At 43.5% G+C, this 14,730-nt stretch overlaps 1 non-coding gene across 1 annotated transcript; it reads left to right on the forward strand.

Moving 5' to 3' along the window:
• Window positions 1-14,185: 14,185 nt before the first annotated feature.
• On the forward strand, window positions 14,186-14,292 carry LOC111895488 (small nucleolar RNA R71). Its single transcript, XR_002851576.1, has one exon. It is a non-coding gene; the product is annotated as a small nucleolar RNA R71 (small nucleolar RNA).
• Window positions 14,293-14,730: the final 438 nt, after the last annotated feature.

Here is a 14,730-nt window from a genome sequence, read left to right on the forward strand (position 1 = left end):
TTATTTTAATACATTTAAGCTATAGTTTGGTAAAATGAAAAGATCTTTGGTACTTGTTGTTAGGGGCAGGATCCTTGACTTATATTCAAGATCCTCTAATACTTCTAAAGCCGAAGGATCCTTAAACATATCCTGGGATCCTGACTATTATCACTTATATTTCTAACACTTGTAATGACTATATTTTCTTTATTTTTCTCACATGTGCATAACGAGTCAACACAAGACCCATTCTTAATAGAGATCCATCTTAAGTAGGAAAAAGTCCTAGAATACCATGTCAAATAATGTTCATATGTTGATTCTGGAGGATACCCGAATTATCGGACTTCTTCTTATTAGCATTAGGCTATAAATTACACTTGTAACTAGAACACTACATACACACTGAGCTCACATACAAAAATTGTAGTCGCATTCATATATCTTGGTATACAACATTTTATATCAATAAAATCATGAAGGCATGTGATAATTATCACCTCCCAAAGTTTTATGTCGGATATCCTATCAAGGATCAAGAGATTTCCTTGTAACTCACTTGTGTCACTTTGATTATGTTTTCTCACTTGATTTATCATAAACATCACAACCTCTCATACAATTTGTTTAGATTTTATTTAGTTTATTTTTGACGAAAACAATATGGCGCCTACTGTAGGGTCATGGGGTTCAAAACCTTTCAGAAAATCATGTCTATGCAACCGGCCATATCTTGCTCCTCCATTCCTCCCATTTCCTTTAAAAAACTTTCTCCACCCCCAAGGGGAGCTCTCAAAAAAGCCTCTGAGGCACCGAAGATGAACACCTCTCCGGTCACTATCCAAGGATTTCATGGTCCTGCTATGCTGATTTCCAATAATGAAATCTTTGCTATGATGAAAAAACTGGAACGAAAAGTCACTCAACAGTAGGAGGATAACAGGACAATACTCAAGGAAGTGGAGAGAACGAGGGTAGAGATCCACAAGCCTCAAGAAGCAGCACCCACAATCTTGCAGCCCAAGATCCTGAACTTTGATAACATGGGATCCTCAACAAATCGCTGCAAGATAGGATGCTCAACACCACCCTCTGTTCACGCTTAGGACGCAACTCCATGAGAGCAGGCCCATACGACCCAGAATCCCGACAAAACTTTCATTACTCCCAATAATAGGGATCTTCGTAATTTCATCGATAATATTTTACTTACTACTAACTCTATGGACCTTGATACAGATTTAAGCCCGATCATGGCTAAAGAGCTTCAGCAGTTAAGAAAAATGATCTCAAACGTACTTGGAGTAGTTTAACCTATACCAGAAGTATCCCCTACAAGCCGTAGGATTTCAATATTTGCTTCTGCAATAGCTGATACCGAAGTCACAAAGCGCTTCCAAACACCCAGCATGAAGCCTTATGATGGGACCACGGAACCTGAGGAGCACATCGAACAATATAGGGAAAGAATGGAGATCATCCCTATTCCCACGCACTTAAAGGAAGCTTACCTATGCAAGGGTTTTGGTTCGACCCTTATAGGATCAACCTTAAAATGGCTTCTTAAAGTTCCTCCTTACTCTATTACTTCATGTGCTCACTTAGTTAATTTTGTTTACAATCAGTTTTCTTGTAGCAGAATATTCGAAAAGATCACTAATGATCCTTATCGAGTGGTCCAGGATCCTAAGGAATCCCTTAGGAATTTTGTGAACAAGTTTGGCAGGGAAGCGGATAGACAAGACTTCTAATATCCTCATCACAACATATTGGTGATCACTCTTTACATCACCAACCATTTTGTCAGAAGGATTCTTGTTGACGGAGGATCCTTAGTTAACAAAATACTCTTGGATGCCTTAGAAAGAATAAACATCCCAGAGTCCGAAATAATCAAAAGATCCTCAGCATTAACAGGATTCAACGGCGAAACGAAACATACAGTAGGCGAAATAAAGCTACCTATCTAAATTGAGGTGGTAAATTCTATGCAACGCTTTTGTGTAATAGATACATCATCCTCTTATAATGTTATACTTGCTAGACCGTGGATCCACGACATGAAGGCAATCCCATAAACAATATACCATCAATGTGTGAAGATGCCCATCCCATGGGGGACAATGATGATCATAGGTGATCAATAGAATCCAAAGAGAGCTACAAGACCTCAATGAAATCTTCAACAATACCAGGACAAGTATAGCAGTTAAATTAGGGGGCACAAGATGTGCTAGGGACAAGAGAGCAAGATATAAAGGAAGTGCCCATGGACCTTGATGATCCTAATGCCAAATTTCTCGTAGGATCCTCAATACCAGAACCAATAGAACAAGAAATAATAAAGTTCCTCAAAGCTAGAAGCAACACATTTTCATGGAAGCACGAGGACATGACAGGTAAAGAAAAAAATATAATAAGCCATAAGATTAATATTAATCTTTGTTTCAGAAAAATACATCAAAGGAGAAGGAATTTCGCACCTGAAAGAAACCAAACCATACATGAAGAAGTTGAAAAACTTCTTAAAAGGAGAATGATCAAGGAAGTGAAATTCCCAAGGTGGTTAGCCAACATGGTGGTAGTACAAAAAAAGAATGGAAAATGGCGAGAGTGTATGGATTATACGGATCTCAACAAGGCTTGTCCTAAGGATGCTTTCCCTCTATCACACATAAACTCCATGATAGACGCCACGGCTGGTCATGAGTTACAAACATTCATGGATGCATCAGCAAGGTTCCAACAAATCCAGATGGAATTGTCTGACCAAAAGGATACGGTATTCATAACCCTAACAAGTATATATCGTTATACTGCCATGCCATTTGGTCTTAAATATGCAGGTGCAACATATCAAAGGCTAGTCAATAGGATCTTCAAAGAGAAACTGAGGGACACCATGGAAGTCTACATTAATGACATGGTGGTCAAGTCAAAGAAAGATGAAGACCATCTCAAGGATCTTGAAAAAGCCTTCAACATACTGGATGAGTATAACATGAATCTGAACCCCGCCAAGTGTCACTTTGGAATGAGGTCAAGCAAATTCCTTGGGTACACTGTGACCAAAAGAGGAATTGAAGCTTGTCCTAAGCAAATCAAAGCAATCATTGATTTAATATCCCCATCCTCAAAAAAGGATATTCATAGACTAACAGGAAGAGTAGCAACCGTAAACAAGTTTATCTCAAGATCCTCAAAAAGATACAAACCTTTCTACAACATCTTGAAGAACAATAAAAGGTTTGAATGGACTAAGGAGCATTAAGATGCTTTCCAAGAACATAAAAGATACTTAAGCTCAAAACTCCTATTGGAAAAACCATTAGATCGAGAACCACTTCTCCTCTGTCTCTTAATATCCTCAAATGCGGTGAGTGTAGTCTAAGATAAGGATCTTAACAGTGACCAACATCCCATCTACTTTGTAAGGTGATGTTTGTTTTTTCCATACGAAAACGACTAAAGTCTGCAGACCACATGTGCAACCCTCTGTAGTAGAAGATGTGGACCAAATGGTTGCAGTCTATAATAAGAATTTTGTTTGTTTTTTAACCTCTCCAGACTGTTGCAATAAACTGAAATGAACAATACAATAATTAAAAAGAAATTGAAGTAAAAAAAATTATTTAGTTTAATCATATGTGTAACAACGCAAATTTTCAAACAAATTTTTTTCATTTTAAAATAGAGTATTTTCATTCAAAACAAGGCGTAAATAATTTAAGTGTCATGTCAAATACAAACTGTCTAAATCCCAAGATCATAAAAGCATCCTTCAGTGTGTATCGATCACGCCGGCGCCTTCCCACGGTCCTCACTAGTACCTGAAACACATACATAACAATTGTAAGCATAAATGCTTAGTGAGTTCCCCAATATACAACTTACGCACATACGCCTTTCCAGGCCCTGACCTTCCGGTCCATGTGTCTCAGGGGACTTCCGTCCCTGCTGGGTAAACCTTCCGGTCCTACCCACGCCGACCTTCCAGTCCATCACACAACATATCGCCTTCCGGCCCATAACATATTGCCTTCCGACTCATAATATAATCGCCTTCCGGCCCATGACATACATAGCACATATAACAAATAACTTACCACATATAGCATACATATCACATATCATATCCGACCTTCCGGTCACACAGTCAAACCCTTCCGGGTACAGTATAGTGAGAAGACTCACCTCGTGAATGCTGAAAGCTAGCAAATCCTGAAATCACTCGTGCACAATCCGACGAGCTACAACCTCCCTATAACATCACATATCCCTCATTAACACTTATATCTTCTAAGTGTGACTATTCCTAAGAAGTCAGACTTAGGTCAACTCTGGTCAACGGTCAACGGTCAACGGTCAACGGTCAACGACTCGGCGAGTCTAGACGTCCTCCCCAACTTCCCCTGATGTTCCCTTTCTACTCGTCGAGTATCCCTCTTGGCTCGACGAGATCCTCGTGGAAGAATCGCGGGGCCACCCCGACTCCACTCGCCGAGTCTGAAGAACAGCTCGACGAGTTCCAGTAAATCTCCAAGCTACTCGCCGAGTCTGTTCATCGGACTCGGCGAGTCCATGCCATGCAGTCGATCAACTGCTTCCTGAGATAAGTTTTGTCCCGAAATACACAAGCATGGGACCTTCTGGACCTCTAAAGGTCCTAATACAGGGTTATAGTCGTTTGGGTAACAAGGTACTAATTCATCTAATCACCAAATGGGTTCCATAAACCCTAAATCCATGCACACATCAACAATACAGAAAGGATCCGAAATATTACCTGAATAACGCACTCTTTGTGTCCCCAAACCGCAGAACTCGAATCCCTTGCTGTTCCTTTAGCCAAAACTCTTCTCCTCCTTGCACAACAATTTCTTCAAAGCCCTAATATCCTTCAATCTTGCTCTAGATGCCCACAGCCGTTTAGGGTTCTTCTCAGTCGACTAAAGACGGACAATGACGGCCTATAAGTGCATTATATACGTTCCAAAACCAAACGGCTAGGGTTTCTGCTGAACAGCGTCGACTCGCCGAGTCCATATCTGGACTCGTCGAGTCCAGTCGCGAACCCGCGACCAAGTCTGCGATCCTACTCGGCGAGTCTAGGCTCCAACTCGCCGAGTCCCCTCTTAAATCACCCCAAAAACATAATTTAACAATACCTGAGATTCCTGGCTGTTACAACTCTCCCCCACTAGGATTAGACTTCGCCCTCGAAGTCTCACTCTGAAAATAGCTCCGGATGCTGCTCCCGCATCTCACGTTCCGGCTCCCAAGTCATTTCCGAACCTTTCCGGTGTTGCCACTGGACCAACACCAGAGGTACTTCCTTGTTCCTCAGAACCTTGATCTTCCGATCCCTGATTGCCACTGGTCTCTCAGCATAATTCAGGCTCGCATGCACCTGAATATCCTCCAATGGAACCACTGCCGACTCATCGGCTATGCACTTCCTCAATTGCGACACATGAAAAGTGTCGTGGATCTGTCCCAACTCCGGTGGCAACTCCAACCGATAGGCTACCCGGCCTATCCTTGCAATCACACGAAATGGTCCAATATACCGGGGCCCCAACTTGCCCCTCTTCCTGAATCGAATCACTCCTTTCCAAGGAGAGACCTTCAGGAGAACGAAATCGCCGACCTGAAATTCAAGCTCGGATCGGCGCCTGTCTGCATAACTCTTCTGTCGGCTCTGGGCGGTCAATAACCTCTGTCTAACTTGCTGAATCTGCTCTGTCGTCTGAAGCACGATCTCTGTGCTGCCCATCACTCTCTGTCCCACCTCTCCCCAGCAAATGGGGGTCCGACACCTCCTACCATACAACAGCTCAAAAGGTGGCATACCAATGCTCGAATGATGGCTGTTGTTGTAGGAAAACTCTGCTAAGGGTAAATATGCATCCCAGCTACCCCCGAAGTCTAACACACACGCTCGAAGCATGTCCTCCAGCGTCTGAATCGTCCGCTCGCTCTGACCGTCTGTCTGGGGATGGTATGCGGTACTAAAATGCAATTTAGTACCCAGCTCCTCATGGAATTTCTTCCAGAACCTGGAAGTGAAGCGCACATCACGGTTTGAAACAATCGAGATCAGCACTCCATGCCGAGATACCACTTCTCTCACATATATCTCCGCCAACTTCTCCGCTGAAGAACTCTCGCTGATGGCAAGGAAGTGTGCACTCTTCGTCAACCTATCCACAATCACCCAAATTGCGTCAACTCCCCTAGCAGTCCTCGGCAATTTGGTGATGAAATCCATAGTGATCTGCTCCCACTTCCACTCGGGGATCTCCAATGGCTGTAACTTGCCATGCGGTCTCTGGTGCTCGGCCTTAACCCTACGGCAGGTCAAGCACCTCTCAACGAACCATGCCATGTCCCTCTTCATACAGGGCCACCAATACTCTTTCCTCAAATCCAAATACATCTTCGTAGCACCGGGATGGATCGAGAATTTCGATCTATGAGCCTCTTCCATCAAAGTAGTACGCGTACCGCCCACGAACGGTACCCAGATCCGACCCTGAAACGTCATAAGCCCTCGCCCATCCTTAACGAACTCTGAAATTAACCCCACAATCCGCTCTTTCTTCTGCATTTCTGGCCGCACAGCCTCGGCCTGTGCCCCACGAATAGCATCCAATACTGGAGTCATCACAGTCAGTCTCAAGCATACATCTCGCAATGGAGTGCTCTCCGCCCTACGGCTCAACACGTCGGCTACCACATTAGCCTTGCCTGGGTGGTACAGGATCTCACAATCATAATCCTTGACCACATCCAACCACCTCCTCTGACGCATATTTAGGTTGGGCTGATCCATCAAATATTTCAAGCTCTTATGGTCCGTGTATATCGTACATCGAACCCCATACAGGTAGTGACGCCAAATCTTGAGAGCGAATACTACTGCCCCCAACTCTAAATCATGCGTGGGATATCTCACTTCATGAGGCTTCAGCTGCCTCGACGCATACGCTATCACATGACCCCTCTGCATCAACACTGCACCCAGTCCCGAAATCGATGCGTCACAATATACTACAAAATCTTCCATTCCTTCCGGGAGAGCTAATACCGGGGCTTCGCACAACCTCTGGCGAAGTGTCTCAAAGGAGGTCTGCTGCTCGGGTCCCCATGAGAATGCAACACCCTTCCGGGTCAATCTGGTGAGCGGCACTGCGATCTTGGAGAAATCCTTAATGAATCTCCGATAATACCCTGCCAACCCACAGAAGCTTCTGATCTCAGAGGGTGACTTTGGCACCTCCCAACTCATCACCGCCTCAACCTTGGCCGGATCGACCAATATCCCTTTCTAATTAACAACATGTCCTAAAAATTGGACCTCCCGCAACCAGAAGTCACATTTGGAGAACTTTGCATAAAGCTTCTCCGACCTCAACACCTCAAGGACCTCCCTCAAATGCTCCTCATGCTGCTCTCTAGATCTCGAATACACCAGAATGTCGTCGATAAATACAATCATTGACCGATCTAACATCGGCCTGCATACCCTGTTCATGAGATCCATGAACACCGTCGGGGCATTGGTGAGCCCGAAAGGCATCACCACAAACTCATAATGCCCATAACGCGTCCTAAACGCTGTCTTCTGGACATCCTCATCCCGCACTCTCACCTGATGGTACCCTGACCTCAGATCGATCTTGGAAAACCAAGATGCTCCCTGCAACTGATCGAATAAATCATCGATCCTCGGTAACGGGTAACGGTTCTTGACCGTCAACTTGTTCAACTCCCGGTAATCAATGCACATCCGGTGTGAACCATCCTTCTTCTTGACGAACAGAATAGGTGCTCCCCATGGCGAGCTGCTTGGCCGAATGAATCCCTTCCCCAACAACTCCTGGAGCTGCGAGGACAACTCTTGCATCTCTGGAGGTGCAAGACGATAAGGCACCTTAGCAATAGGCGCGGCCCCCAGAACCAGGTCAATACCAAACTCTACTTGTCTCACAGGAGGTACGCCCGACAGTTCCTCGGGGAAAACATCTGGAAACTCACGCACCACTGGGACCTCCTCCACTGACTTCGGTCTCTCGGAAACTTCCCGCGTATCCATCACATACGCCACAAAACCCTTACAGCCCTGCTGTAGACACTGCCTCGCCCTAGCGTCCGAACAAAAAGTAGATCCCGAACGGGTACCCTCGCCGTACACCGAAAGAACTCCCCCACTATGGTCTCGTATAGTCACCAGCTGACGCTCACAGTCGATGACAGCGCCGAATCGGCTCAACCAGTCCATGCCCACGATGACACATACGTCACCCATCGTAATAGGAATCAGGTCTATCGGGAATTCAACCCCGAAAATCTCTAGCACGCATCCCTGAAGAACCTCCGTGGCATAAATCACTTTCTCGTCAGCTATAGAAACTCTCAAAGGTCGGCTCAACGACTCACGACTAACGCTGATATGCTGACTAAAGGCTAAAGATACAAAGGACCTACTCGCACCCGAGTCAAATAACACTAAGGCAGGCACAGAGTTCACAAGGAAAGTACCTACGCATATAATAACATAAGCATAACATCTCAACATAAAAAAATGAATACATGAATTACAGCATACCTGCCACAACATCGGCCGCAGCGCGGACCTCCTCCGCAGTCAGCTGAAAGGCTCTCCCACGAGCCCTCGGGGCCTCGACCTTCACCGGTCGAGTCTCAGTAGTCCCGGCAGTAGGTGCAGATCCTTGACGAAGCTGAGGGCACTCGGCCTTCCGATGGCCTGTCTGGTTGCAATGAAAGCAAACCGTAAACCCCTTGGGGCACTCCCTAGCAATGTACCCCTCCTTGCCACACTTGTAGCAAGCACCAGATCGACATACCCCATCATGACTCTTGCCGCACTTCCCGCAAGTGCGGCCCTTCGAACCTCCTGTCCTCGAATCGGCGGACTTTATCCGCTTGGCTGCCGGCTGGAACTGAACCGGTCGCCGGTCCACCCGCTGAGACTCGGCCTCCTCCCTGGCCTGGGTCTCCAACTCGATCTCGCGCTTCCTAGCATTTGCCTGAAGCTCAGCAAAAGTATGGTAGGTGGAGTTTGACACAAACTCCCGGATATCCCTCCTCAACACACCCAAGTACCGGCTCATCCGAGCCTGATCAGTGGATACCAGCTCGGGGCAGAACATCGCCCTCTCATGAAACTTTCGCGTGATCACCGCAACAGAATCAGTACCCTGCTTGAGGGTTAAGAACTCCTGAACCAATCGTTCCCTCTCCACCGGGGGAACGTACTCGTCCCTGAACATAGCAGTAAACCCCTCCCATGTCACTGCTGTAATCTCTGCCAGAGTGAAGTTCGTCGTCACGAAGGTGCACCCGAATCCCTTAAACCAAGGCTCTGATACCAATTGTAACAACGCAAATTTTCAAACAAATTTTTTTCATTTTAAAATAGAGTATTTTCATTCAAAAAAAGGCGTAAATAATTTAAGTGTCATGTCAAATACAAACTGTCTAAATCCCAAGATCATAAAAGCATCCTTCAGTGTGTATCGATCACGCCGGCGCCTTCCCACGGTCCTCACTAGTACCTGAAACACATACATAACAATTGTAAGCATAAATGCTTAGTGAGTTCCCCAATATACAACTTATGCACATACGCCTTTCCAGGCCCTGACCTTCCGGTCCATGTGTCTCAGGGGGCTTCCGTCCCTGCTGGGTAAACCTTCCGGTCCTACCCACGCCGACCTTCCGGTCCATCACACAACATATCGCCTTCCGGCCCATAACATATTGCCTTCCGGCTCATAATATAATCGCATTCCGGCCCATGACATACATAGCACATATAACAAATAACTTACCACATATAGCATACATATCACATATCATATCCGACCTTCCGGTCACACAGTCAAACCCTTCCGGGTACAGTATAGTGAGAAGACTCACCTCGTGAATGCTGAAAGCTAGCAAATCCTGAAATCACTCGTGCACAATCCGACGAGCTACAACCTCCCTATAACATCACATATCCCTCATTAACACTTATATCTTCTAAGTGTGACTATTCCTAAGAAGTCAGACTTAGGTCAACTCTGGTCAACGGTCAACGGTCAACGGTCAACGGTCAACTCGACCGGACTCGGCGAGTGCCATGACGACTCGGCGAGTCTAGACGTCCTCCCCAACTTCCCCTGATGTTCCCTTTCTACTCGTCGAGTATCCCTCTTGGCTCGACGAGATCCTCGTGGAAGAATCGCGGGGCCACCCCGACTCCACTCGCCGAGTCTGAAGAACAGCTCGACGAGTTCCAGTAAATCTCCAAGCTACTCGCCGAGTCTGTTCATCGGACTCGGCGAGTCCATGCCATGCAGTCGATCAACTGCTTCCTGAGATAAGTTTTGTCCCGAAATACACAAGCATGGGACCTTCTGGACCTCTAAAGGTCCTAATACAGGGTTATAGTCGTTTGGGTAACAAGGTACTAATTCATCTAATCACCAAATGGGTTCCATAAACCCTAAATCCATGCACACATCAACAATACAGAAAGGATCCGAAATATTACCTGAATAACGCACTCTTTGTGTCCCCAAACCGCAGAACTCGAATCCCTTGCTGTTCCTTTAGCCAAAACTCTTCTCCTCCTTGCACAACAATTTCTTCAAAGCCCTAATATCCTTCAATCTTGCTCTAGATGCCCACAGCCATTTAGGGTTCTTCTCAGTCGACTAAAGACGGACAATGACGGCCTATAAGTGCATTATATACGTTCCAAAACCAAACGGCTAGGGTTTCTGCTGAACAACGTCGACTCGCTGAGTCCATATCTGGACTCGTCGAGTCCAGTCGCGAACCCGCAACCAAGTCTGCGATCCTACTCGGCGAGTCTAGGCTCCAACTCGCCGAGTCCCCTCTTAAATCACCCCAAAAACATAATTTAACAATACCTGAGATTCCGGGCTGTTACAATATGCAAATCAAATATAAGATCATTGTTATGATATGATTTCTAAAAAGGTTTATATAAGAAAATTAAACATAATATTTGCTAAATAGCAATAGATAAAATAGTTAATTTAGTTAAAAACATGTTCATTTTTGTTAAAATTTTCAAGATAGGGATTATTTTTCCAGTTAACTTGAGTACATTTTGCAATTTTAATGATTAACTTTATAATATATTAATATTCGGTTGTAGAAAATATAACATGAACAATATATATATATATATATATATATATATATATATATATATATATATATATATATATATATATATATATGAAATTTATCAAATGTTTTTAAAATTATTTGAAATTGTGTAAAATATACTCCAATTGTTTATAATATTCTTCTAGTATTATTAAATTAATAAAAATGTTGTTGAAAAAAAACAAATCTAAGTTGAATAATATAACTTAAAGTAAGTGAGAAGTGGTTTGAAGAGAATGGTCCAATGCTACACCACGCAACACATGTGCAACAACTTTTAAGTTAGAAGTCTTCCAAAAAACAAACAACTTCGAAAGGCTAAGTGCTGCGCGGCGCATCAATAAGTGGTCAGAAGTGATTTTTCTGAAAAAACAAATATCACCTAAGTAAAAGTCTCTTGGATCCTGAGACCTGGTACTCTCACCTTGAAAAAATTATACTTTCATTAGTAACTACTTCTAGTAAATTAATACACTATTTCAAAATGTACCCTATATATGTAAGAACTAATTACCCTATTAAGAATGTTATGAGAAAACCATAACTATCAGGAAGGATGGTAAAATGGTCTGTGAAACTAAGCATGCATGACATAAAGTATGAGCCAAGATCCATTATAAAGTCTCAAGCATTAGCAGACTTTGTGGTTGACTTTACTGATGATCTACAAGTCGAAGCAGAAATAGACGCCAAACAACTCCTAGAAGAAGAAAGCATGGGAAAATGGACACTATTTACAGATGGAGCATCAAACCAAAGAGGAAATGGAATAAGGATCACACTAACATCGCCACAGGGGGATATCCTACCCAGGTAATCAGTTGTGAGTTGGATGAAACCAATAAATAGGCTAAATGCGAGGCGGTAATCATGGGACTACAGCTAGCCAAAGATCTTCGAATCACGGATCTTTAGGTATATGTCGGCTCCTTATTAATAACTAACCATTTTAAAGGATCCTATGCTATAAAAGGAGAAAGACTAGCACTAGACCTCTAGATCCTCAAAAATTTAGCCTCTGAATTCAAAGCATTCAGCCTAAACCAAGGGTCAAGAGAAGACAATGCTGAAGTGGATGCCTTAGCCAATCTAGGATCTTCCCTCAAAATCCCACTAGAAATCAGGATCTCGATAATCCATGTAATGATCCTAGCGATTTAGGATCCTGCCAAAAGATTGAATGATACTGACGATGACGAGGTAACACCTAGTGTCGTTACAATAAAGGATCCTGATCCTCAACTTCCTCATCAAGATTTTAACATTGAGGATCCTCCCCCAAATTCAAGATACTTGATTCAACCCATTGTGGAATATCTCCAAAACCATCCTGAGGGAAGAAAAAAGTGACAAGTCATTCAAAATCAAGGTTTCACGTTTGTGATGATCCAAGGTAAGATATATGGGAAATCCATGACAAGTCCATATCTTAGATGCCTAGAAGATCATGAGGTTGCAAACGTATTAAAAGACATAAATGAAGGAGATTATGATAACCACACTAAGGGTAGATCTGTGTGCTCTAGGGTGTTGAGAACGGAATACTATTGGCCAGCCATGAAGAAAGACCCTTCTTGTATGCTAAAAAATGTGATGCTTGCCAAAGAGATAACAACATCCTACACCGACCAACAAAACCTTTACATCCTATCATCTTCCCTTGGCCATTGATGAAATGGAGGATGGATATAGTAGGAAAATTACCTAAGGCTGGAGGAAAAGTCTTCATGCTGGTAATGACAGACTATTTCTCGAAGTGGATTGAGGCTGAGGATTTTATTCAAGTAAGAGATAAGGAGGTGGTGTCGTTTATCAAACGTAATATCCTGACCAGGTTTGGGATCCCTGTCGAAATTATATGTGACAATGTATCCAAATTCATAAGTAAAAGGCCTAGAGACTTTTGCACATGTTGGGAAATCAAAATGACAATGTCCACCCCTGTTTACCTTCAATCCAACGGTCAAGGAAAATCTAGAAACAAAGTCATAGTCAATAACTTGAAGAAAAGGCTAGATAAAAATAAAGGAAGATGGGCAGATGAACTTGCTTAACAAGGTCCATATTTTTCTTTTCAGATTCCTGCCACGACGTAGTGTCCTCACCACATCGTGGAGACTGTTCAGAATTCTTTTGTTGACTTTCTTCTCGAACTTCTTGCTCAACATTCGGGTTGTTTCTGTCAATAGGAGTTAAATGAGTAACGATTTTCCCACTTCTATTCGTAATTTATTGGAGGTGAGCTCCTCTTAGGTTTCGTTCGGTGTTTCCTGGAAGTTCTCCCGGTTATCGATCATTGAATTGGCTAGCTAGTTGCTCGAGTTGTTTTTCAATGTTGAGGATTGAAGCTTGCTCATTTCTTAGTAAGGCTTGATGGTATTTCATTAGAGCTTGTTGTTCTCTAATTGCTACTTTTTTCCTCATGCCTTTTCTCAGATGCAGCTGCAAAACAGGTAAGCATTGACTCGAAATCTGGTTTGTTTTCAGTAGCTGGTTCCTCCCTTTGGTAAAAGCCTCTTGTTTTTTGTTCATACTTCTCTTCCTTGGCTTTCTTGTACTCATCATAAGGTAACACCACTTCTTCTTGGGATTTCTCTAGTCTTCATCATATTGATCACCACTCGAGTAGAATGCTTGAACCTTTCGGTTTCTATTCTCATCAAGATCACAGACCTTGGTTATATGCAACCCATTACAGTTTTCACACCCCACTCGTATATCATGGATTGCTTGATCCACGTCAGTCATCCTTCTATCCATGCTTTGCAACATTTCTAAAACTGCCAACATGTCCTACGAAGTTGAATTTTCCGATCCCCTTGCTACATCATTCCTTGGGTTATGGTATTCTCTTGAATGTTTAGCAAATTCTTTGATTGGCTCCTTAATTTCAGCGGGATTCTTCTTTCTTAATGGTCCTTGGGAATCCAGGAGTTGCCTTGTAGTGACATTTACCCCATCATAGAAGATTGAAACTTCTTCTTGCACACTTAAATCGTTTTGGGGGCAATTCCAAAGTAATCCCTTGTAGCGCTCCCATGCTTCATATAGCGACTCACCAATTTGTTGCTCAAAGTTAGCTATAGGCTTTTTGAGTTTAGCCACCTTCGATGGTGGGCAAAATTGTTCTAATAATCTTCATGCATTTTCGCCCATGTAGGGATTGCGTCGGGTGGTAATGGTTTCAACCAGTCTTTGGCAGCTCCCTTGAAAGTAACTGGAAGCATCCTTAATAACACTGTTTCATGTGGGACATTTGGGATGTTGAAGTTGTCGGCGATATGATTGACTTCATTAAGATGTTTGTAGGCATCTTCATGATCTTTCCTGGTGAATGGAATCTCTTTTAGCAGGGAAAGGATGTGCCCCTTCAGTTCAAAAATGGCAGTAGCTGGAATGGCGGGTTGCACAAGTCTCGGACCATTGTCGTCAATAATTCTTTTCTTTTATGCCTCCATCGAAATGTCGACAATGTCTGACATGATGTTGTCGGGTTCGCTGTCTTGCTCGCTTTCAGTTTCGCTTCCTTCCTCGTCT

This window comes from Lactuca sativa, chromosome 9 (assembly GCF_002870075.4).
Source record: "Lactuca sativa cultivar Salinas chromosome 9, Lsat_Salinas_v11, whole genome shotgun sequence".
Classification (NCBI taxonomy): domain Eukaryota; kingdom Viridiplantae; phylum Streptophyta; class Magnoliopsida; order Asterales; family Asteraceae; genus Lactuca; species Lactuca sativa.